Source organism: Lates calcarifer, linkage group LG15 (assembly GCF_001640805.2).
Source record: "Lates calcarifer isolate ASB-BC8 linkage group LG15, TLL_Latcal_v3, whole genome shotgun sequence".
NCBI classification, from domain to species: domain Eukaryota; kingdom Metazoa; phylum Chordata; class Actinopteri; family Centropomidae; genus Lates; species Lates calcarifer.
Genome location: NC_066847.1, coordinates 28,672,339 through 28,682,459, shown reverse-complemented (window position 1 = coordinate 28,682,459; position 10,121 = coordinate 28,672,339).

Sequence of the window (10,121 nt, the reverse complement as noted above, 5' to 3'; positions counted from 1 at the left end):
ACTCACAATAAATTGCTATTCCTAGCCACTTAACCTCCCCCAGAACACAAGCACAGACAGACAGACTCGCACACTCACAAGCAAATATACATATACACACCCCACCAATTCAAGCCCTTGTGCCAGCTAGCCATCTGGTCAGAACACAATCATCATATGCAATCTGCCCACCCGGGCTGGCACTGATTCACCAGACCAACACTCCAATTACCCTCATCATGCCAACAGTACAGCAGAAAACCAAACAGCACACACACCACAATGGGACCCACCTGTGCAGGGGTGGAGCGGCTGCCAGGCAGACTTGCAAAGAGAGGTCAGTGTGTCATAGAAATTGAAATACTCAGCTCCACAATTAGATGCATTTACAAACATAGTACATGACTCGATTAGCCTTTATATTGAGAAATGGAAAATTTAGATTGTATGTTGCACCGCTGGATTTGTCTCACTCCAAATCATCTGTCGACATCATCACAATGGATTGGAGCTATAAGGTTGTGACCTTTGAATGATCAATCAGCAAACAATAGTCAGTGCCCACCCAGGATGCATGAGTGGTTGCTGATGCAAACATAAATGAAGAGAGACAACATTAATTTGAACATGAATTAAGTATCTAAGGAAGCTTTTGGTAAAGTTTGGTGTGACATTAAGAGCAGAAGTTTCTAAATGATGGATTTCGCTCTATCATTGAAGACTGACCACTTCTCCTCTGGCCCCTATCATCTGATAAGCCCACTGGCTCAACATTGATCCATCCCTCAGCCCATCTCCCTTTTCGTAATTTTAATTTTCCCATTCCTAACCCATGCTAATTCATCCCCTCTGCTGTATGATCCATGGACCACAGGCCTCAGCAGCACAGAGTGCCAGGAAGGGTCACTGTCAATTATATCCATTTAATACCCACTTATGTCTGCAACGACATCTTCCTCCTGGGGTCACGCAGACTTCACCCTGCACTTTATCCAATAATCTCACAGAATATAGGCTTGGATATTCCAAAAGATCAATGTCATTAACAAGGAGACACAGAACGCATTTGATTATGGATGTAATTAGTACAGGCTTGAGGGGACTTGCTTCTATGCACAAAGAGGCAAAATCCATTTAGTATCAAAATTGCCTTAAAAATGGACACCACTTTGAGATCATTTTTGCAACTGATGACCACCATAATGCAATTAGTATCACTAATGACAGAGAATTAGGGCTGATATACATAATACTTATGTCTAACTTTGACAGATAGAAGAGAGCATTAAGTGTGGCTGAAAGCAAGTCATGCTCCAAGTTGTGGTGAGAGGGTTCAATTTACCATCACCACTCACACACGGTAATGTTGGACTGGGTGCTCATCTACTCTATGCCAATTTACCTGTGGAAAAAAAAAGGCAGTCCTATTGGGCAAGTGTCTCTAAGGACCTGTGAAAGGTGACACTGTGGATGCTGCATTAAGAGGATGAGCTTTTAATAATTCTGTCACAGGGCCGGGGAATATCAGGCTGGGATCACTTTACAACCCAGCTAAACAGAACATCTCGCCATCTCTCCAATGAGAGGCCAGCCTCATTAAAACTCTGTCCCTTGCTGACTTTATCTCTGCGTCATCAGATCGCTCTTCCCTCCTCCATTTCTTTCTTTTTTTTGTCTCCAGCATGGTCTCGGTCAGCTTTTTGACATCACAGACACACCTAGAGGCGTTGCTGTCCATCAGCGATGCACTGGTGTCAAGCAACTAGGTCAGCCACATCTCGAGTGAACAATAACTTAGTCGTAATATACAATTTAGAAACCTCCCAATTTAGTTTGAGTTGCCTATTATACATCGGCGAGCCTTTAAAATACCTGCTCCAGATGTCAAGTTAAAGATTTAAGTTACTTTCAGTCACAATAAGCTTTGCGGTTTTCTACTAATGTAGGTAGAGCAGCAACACATACCTCTTCACTGAGAACAATCTTGGCCTCCAGTGGAAACCTGTTGCGAGGGATGTGAAAGGGAACAGACAAAATGACAGGACTGAGGAGAGTTTCTGTGGCTTGTATTGGATTGCATTGCCCTGAAACTCAAGCCTGTGTGGTAACAGGGTACAGCCACTTAAGATGGCAAGATAGTCACGATGATGGACAGTTTAATTTTTTATATAATATCATCAACGGGTCATACTTTGCAACAGGGAGAGAGGGGAGACAGAGTTTAAGTTTCCAAGTGTGAAACATTCCATGAAATTGTTTAATGGAAAATACTACTCAGTCAGGAAAATATTAGTTTTTTTTCCTAGTTTAATTTAATGCCAGTGGCTAAGGTAACTAATAATCTCTCACCTATACACATAGTTCAGATGTCTGATCTTGTAGTGTAGAAATTTATGGGCACCAGTCACTGATTATATGCAGCAAGTGTACATGTGTACTTTGCATGTTAACAGAACCTCCCGTACTTCATCAAACATCTCATGATACTCAATTATAGGTCTGTATATGTCTTGTAGATTAGAGGACCTTAGCAAATGATGGAAAAAGGAGGGGGAAGTCTGCTGCATAATGTCTAGCTGATTTTACTTTATAGTAGTCTACTAAACCACCGTAAATGCACACATGCTAAAATCCTTCCCTGTTTTCCATCAAGCTGCTGTGTAGTGGCTATGTTAAATGTAGGTGGTAAGCTCATATATCTAATTATACAATAGCCAAACATTTTTTGTTAATGAAATGGAAGGAGTGTAATTGAAAACTTCAGCATAATTATTGCTTGGCGAGTGGCTGGCTTCGGAAAATTGCACGTGTAGGAAGAGGTCTCAGCAGGGGTACCCATGACTTATGAATCAAGCCATTTCAAAAATCCTTACAGCGCAGCACATGTACACTCACATGCACACACCCTCACACATTATTATCATTATTATCATTGTAAAATAGGCAGCCAAAAACAGCAACATTACTCACAGCATGAGCGAGCAAAGAGATTATGCAAAATTTGTGCTTTTCTCTTCTGATTAAACTGTTAACTCACTTTCTTCAAAAGGCAAAACACATTTTCACGATTGTATTTAAAATCATCCTTAATTTTTTTTTTTTTTTTTCAAAATGCAGAGTATGTAATGGGTTAAAAAGGTAAGGATATGGATAACTTGATAACATCTCCTCATAGGTCTGTGCGCAGAGAAACCAGAGCAGCCAAGACACATAAAGCCAGGTCAGAATGGCTTGGCAGCCGCGCTAACAATGTTTGTCACAACTGCCCTCTTTCCATCCCAAGCTAAAATCAGAGAAGTCAGAGAAATATGGGATTACCATGAGTTATTTATGACGCTGAAACCCAAGAGCCCTCTTTATGAAATCATCTCTGTTGATTGGGGTGCTCTTTCGTTGTGCAGCATCTGATATGATTTCAAATGGGTTAACATCAAAGTCGCTTGTGTAAAGTATGAGTAGTTTTGCACACATTCAATCAAAATACAGATCTTTATCTGCATCATGCTGATTGACATGAGCGGACTGTTGTGAAACAGATACTGTGGCTGTCATAGTCATTATGGATTTTTCTGTTTAAAGATACAGCTAAGGGGGAAAAAAGCATGTGGCCTTACACTGAAAGGTTCTTTAGCCAGCCAACCTGGCTCAAACTGACTTGAGGTAAAAAGCCAGTCTTTGAACTATTATCTTTAATTCTTTTGTGTTAAATTCTTTTAATGATAAAACATGTATTTTAAGTGCATTTTACCCATATTTACATCATGTGACAGAAGTAAACACACGTTCATTTCTATAGCTGTTCGGACTTGTTGCAGCAGTTGTACATACTCAATAACCTGGGTCGAAAACCTACACCAAGCTGAGAAATACACAAGGATACAATCAGTGGTAGTCCATACTTAATGAACTTTCTGACCTTTAGGAAAACGTATGCTGCTTAAACAGATTCTGAGTATTTAATAATTCAGTTAGAGAGTAAGAGGGCTGAATAGAGGAGCATCTCTCACCCAATATAGTCAAGAATATCATTTTGTCCAGAGACAACAGCTGACTTGTTATTGCTCCAGCCAACAGAAGAAAAAACTCATTATGGACACATCCATTTGTGTGGGTTTTAATAAAAAAGACAGAATGAATCTTAGGCACTGGACTAATGGCAAAATCTATAAGGAAAACTAGTGTGGAGATTGTGGTCCTTAAAGTGAATTTACATGTATGGACGCTGGTTTAAAGAAAGTATGTGGAAGACGTGGAGGTGGAGAGAGAAGAGGAGATACTACAGTAGCTTGATCTGCCATTGAGATCTTCTGAATGGGAGATCATAGGTGCATTATTGATGAGTCTCAGTTTGAGTTTCAGCTCCAGAGGAAATGATAAGGTGTAATGCAATGGTCTACTGTGATCATGGACAGCTTTGTCCTACATACTGTATTGCAGGCTGCTAAGGTGGCAACCTGCTGCCACACCATTTTTTCTTTTCTATCTATCTTTTATAAGGTATTTATTATCGAATAATCATTACATGGCTGGTTATGCTGTCGAATAGCTATAGTCATTTCCAGACCCTCAACCTGTCGCATGTAGATCATTCATAGAGAAAAGTTAGAAGATTAGTTTTTTCCACTTAAATGACTGATCTGGAATGAATGAAAAGAACATTAACTGTTGTATCTATTGTAACTATTGTATATCTACTAAGTATATATTTTTATGTTTCATTGCAAATGTAAAATATTTTTCATATTTAGGAAATCATTTTCTGGACTATTTTTTTTTTTAAAGTGGTGTTTTGTTTTTCAACCAATAAAAAGCTGTTGTACCTCTACATCACTGTTTTGTCTTCCTAATGTTAATACTACTACTCTTACATCTACATAATTGTTGGACACATAGACACACAGGGTTCTTTGACAGAACCTCTCAAACTGCACAAAGTAACCAACTGACTCCAGTTGTTTAAATGAAAACCTCTCAAAGTGCTGTGTGTTTGAAATGAAGAGAATGAGTATTGCCAAAGAGGAAAGGAGAAAAAACATCAGCCTCCTTAGCCAACTTGATTGTTATTGCACAGTGCTTACGGTGTTTTCTGGGCCTGCACATGTAATCAATACCCCCAGGCAATTTTAAGCGTGATCAGTTTGGATGGATTATTGCTTGGCAGGAAGGCTTTTACATTGATCCTCTCATCATGTCAATCACTGACAGTGACAACTCTGAACTCTTCAAATTCCATACATCAGCAAGTACCGCTCTCAAACTGGCTGCATCAAAAACAGTATGAGTCAAGAGGGTGTTGCAGGATCTGCTGAGGCTGGGTTTCTTATATTTTAATGTACACTGTAATGTACATCAAAGCCCACTGCTATTTCAGTGCACTGCACCATTCAGTCTTCTCTATCACTTTTAGAAGCCAATGGAAATATTTTTTGGATGTATATAACAAACTTTATTTACCTATATATCAGTATTAGTCTACATTAAAACTATAATTAAAACTATCATGTATTTCTTTAGTTTACCTCTACCATATTATTACATCAGAAGATGGTCAATCATACCGTGATCTGCATCAAAACAGTGAAAAATGATTAAGTCAGCATGTGGTTATGGGCTCTGTAAAGATCTGAAATCTCAGATTAGCATTAAATTGAGTCGTTAAAATAATAACAGCTGTATGCTAAGCTGCAAAATGTTCGTATTTCATTTCAGCAGGACCAGAACAAGAGGCCACCCTGCCATATTTGTCAAGAGCTACTGCTGGATTAGTTTTGCAAGCCTTGCCTTTATTCATTCCTGCAGCTACTAGCGGGGCTGAAATCTCATCTAATGAGCAGCAGATAGCAGAGACTGGTTCAAATCAGTGTTGGGAAACTGGGGCTGGCTGGTGAAACACAGAGTGAGTTGTAATATCCTCAATTTCTCCCAGCTGGAGCAGGCTAGAAGCATGTAACTGATAGTGTCCGCATGCATATTTTACACTACAGCCCAGGTGTACAGTTTCAGCACTTGCAAGGAACTGAACAGATTTGACAAAGACCGTGAAGTGTATGAAGTGTATGAAGCCTATAGACTAAAACAGAAACCTGGTTATGGCCAAAGCCTGTCTAATAGGCACATTCATACGTATGGAACTGTTAGCATATTTACCAGTTATTCTGCTAATTGCCATTTAAAAAAACATATGTTAGTTGTTGCTTTTCTAAAACATTTAACCTTTCTAAAATTTTGGAAATGATCAACTCAGGCAATGAACAGCACTTTTTTGCAAGAGAGGCTCTCAGCTGTGCACCTTTCCGTCACTTTCCATATGGAAGAAGTTAAAGGAAATTTTGAACAAGCCACTACATATACATATAAACACAGACTATATCAGGTTTGCTCAAGACACAATGTCTTTTTACATCAAAGTTAAAAGCGTGTGTGATATGGCTTTACATAAGAAGGATGGTTGAAAAAAAAAAAAATCAAGAGCGGATCATGATGCAGATAACAACACTGCAATTACTGGCAACTCTATAGGCCTATATACCAATAACACAGTTAAACCAGCCAATTAAAGCCGAAATAAGTCAATATTTATCATTGCATAACTCAATTGCAAAACTCCATTTTCTCATAATGGCCTCTGATAATGAGGAAGTTCTCTGTGGTCATGTGACTGAAACAGAGTCTAATCATTGGACTGTTACAGTAAGTCATGACAGTTTATTGGCATGGAATTCCATAATGGCACAGATCAATAGCAACCCAGGAGGCTTTCCTCTCAGCCGGATTTGACACATTTGAATAAGTGCCGCTGAGGGGGAGCAGGCTTGTGTTGAGAGGATTCAATCCCTCAGTGAGCAAACAACATGTTAACCAGAGTGATATTCATCTGCTGAGGAAAAATTCCAAGATGAAACAAACTGCAACAGCAGGCACGAGACCCAGCAAGTAAGAACTCTCAAAACTTTCCCGGCTTGAGGACAAGGCTGATCATCAAAAGCCATGAAAAAAAGTCAGAACGAAATAATGCCCACACGTTCTGAGAATAAAAGATACAATCAGGCTCATGCCCTTCTCACCCCTCCTCCTCCTTTGAGATCTCTGTGTTGGGAATAATATAAAGCTTGAGGGAGCGGGTTGTGAGATAAAAGGCCACATCACAATGATGATCTCTATCGATCGGCAACCTTGGGCACACAGAGGAGGTCCGGCATTTGTCACGTCGAAGCTGAACCCAATAGCTGATCCACGCCACACTCTGATGAATTGGCCCTGTTCTCCAAGTTTGTTTAATTGATGACGTGTTCGCTTTCAGGTGGACCACCACTATGTTCCACGCATTCATTGATTTTCCAAAACACCCCCACCTTTCCCCTGAGCTTCTTATTCCCGCTTTCTTTAAGCACCTAACTGCACAAGATAAACCTACCCCCACCTTGAATAGACCTCGACAACATGGCAAGAGGAGAGTCCTTCAACCTGCTTCTGACCAGCCAGTTAGACTTTCAGAGACTGATATACAGTGGCTCTTTGTTACGATAGAGGCCTAGTGGGTGTATCAACTTAAAAGTATTATGAGAAGTGAGCAAAAGTCAAAGGAGTTTTCTCTGCTTACATTCTTTAAAGACAAGATGGAGCAGTTAGTAGAAAGTTGGACTGAAATACACACATTTACACACACACATACAAAGGTGCACAGAAGAGTTTTTTTTCCACTCCAGATGTACATGAATGTAAAAAAATCTCATTAGAATTCAGGTGCCCCTAACCTTCTGAATTCTCCACTCTCTTTGCACCCTGTGGTAAGTGCCGTTAAATGTAGGTTTTGATAACCATTGACTACTGTTGGATGCGTGCAGTGAGGTCCATTAAAATGAATTTTGATGTGAGGTAGTAACCACAGGCATCTCCTTTGGTGAGCAACGCTGTCGATCCCTCGCTGTAGCAAACTGTTAATGTTTCAAAACGCTCACGAGGCTAAAGTGCACCACGCTTCAGCAACTCTCAACAATCCATACAGGAAAGAATTTGAATTCGTAAACCACACAGTTCTATTCCAGGGGATCTGGAGTGCGTAACTTTGTCATCTTGAGAGCCTGCATGAAAACTAACACTTGCTGGAGCAGCCAAGCAACCAGTCAAGCGCTAGGTAGGCAGCGTTTGGCCATCAAAGGGAAATTCCAGCCTAATGGGGTTTCAGAGTTTCCAGTGTATCCCTCTACCATCCACAGAGAACACCGATTACCTGAGGAGCGTTATCACACACACGCAAGTGCACACACCTTTCACACTCTCTTAACTTTGGAGTGAGGAGAGTGTGGATGCACATGCTTTAGACAAGGGAGTGTGGGAGTGAATTTGACGGTGGAATGAGCAAGATGCTGAAATTGCGACATAATTGCGGGACTTTGGATTTAAACAAATATAAAGGATAGCTAGCAAAGGCGCCTCAGCAAGTTATGGATTGCCTCTAGAGCTGAGACATGGAAGTAAAAAACAAGAGACGCAGCATCAACAAAGGCAGAGAAATTGTGCAAAAAGGCACACTTTTGGATTTAAAGCACCTATCTCAGATCCCAGAGCCTTGAGAATGGGATTGGATTACTGTCGGTTAGATTTACTCCTGTGGCTCTTCGCCACTACATCATCGTAGGGCCCCCTGCCTCTGGATCAATGGGGATATTTACTGCGCCTGTTTCAGGGAGACTTTCACAGTAGGCAGGGCATTAAACAAACAGCCGACAGCCCCGTCCCAATGATGGCCTGTCTGTTCACACTGTGCCATGCCCAAATGTCACACATATTCACTTCAAACAGGTAGCACACAAACACAAGTGAAGTGCAGATAAAACAAAACAAAAAAAAAGGCCAGGCAATTTGCTCTGTGTGCTGAACAAAGAGGAAAGCTGCCACATTTCAGGAAAAGAAAAAAAAATAAATATCCAGGAGAGATGGAGAGGCATGTTATGTTTACTTTTAGATAATTAGCCTTGTAACCCACTCTAAAATTATACTTGTTAAAATCCTCTTAAATGGACACACCTCAAATAATTCCTTGTCTGCGTTCCCCTGGTTGCTCATAAATGTTCTGTTTTTAACAGTAAAATAAAATTGCACTTCACATGTTGGACATTCCATTGTATTGTATTGCTTAATGGAAAAAATAGCAAAAAATCTGGGTAACATGGTGAAGTTTTGTTATGGAAATAACAATCCTACACTGTCATAGTTTATAACCTAAGTTAACCCCATGTTGAGCTGGAAAGGCATCATAATTGAAATCACTTGAGGTGAAACAGCCCTTCTTCACAGAGTATATCTATGAAGCTGCAGCAACAGCCTATTGAATTATATTATAAAATTTGGCAAGAATCGCCATTTAGAGTCTCAAACAACAGTCTTTACATGCATGTATACTGGCTGTCTGCAGATAAATGTGAACGCATGAGTCAAAGAATGGGTGGAATGTATTTAGTTTCCACTCAAATATGAGCAAAATAAGTGCCTTCATAGAGAAAAACAGTCAGTATGAAATTTCTTCATTACTTGACAATTCCACTGACTAAGCCTGCGTGATCAGCTGACAGTGCAGTGTCAAACAATGGGCTTTCAAACAGCAGCACGCATTACCAAATCAGTCTGAAGAGCTCCCGAGGGAAGGCTTAACTCAGATTCATCACCATGGAAAGTAATATGTGTGTGAAAGTCAAAGGAAAAATAACACAAAAATAAACACTTATGGCTTGTTGATGAAAGCTGATGTAAGCTGGACTTTGACAGACCAATCATCACTTCAGCTGCAGTGGATAATGTGCTGATTGGCTTACAGGTTTTACAGCAGGAGTTATTCATTATTTTAATGCACTGCAAATGCATCTTCCTAATATATATTATTATCAAAGTTTTGCTTCTTTGAGGGTTTCCAGAGTGCCTCACATAATTGTGATGTTTGATGAGTTTAAGGTTGTGATAATCTTTGACTCTATATGGTGAGGAATTTAGGATCAAGGCTATAGTCACATCTGCCAGCCCAGTTGCTGCAGATAAGCACAAAAAAACTCTTTTGTTCTCAGTGATTAAAGTTAGCATTAACTTTCATCTTGCACCTGATGTAGCTGCACATTGTTCACAGCAGGGATGTATTTTTCCTCCATGTC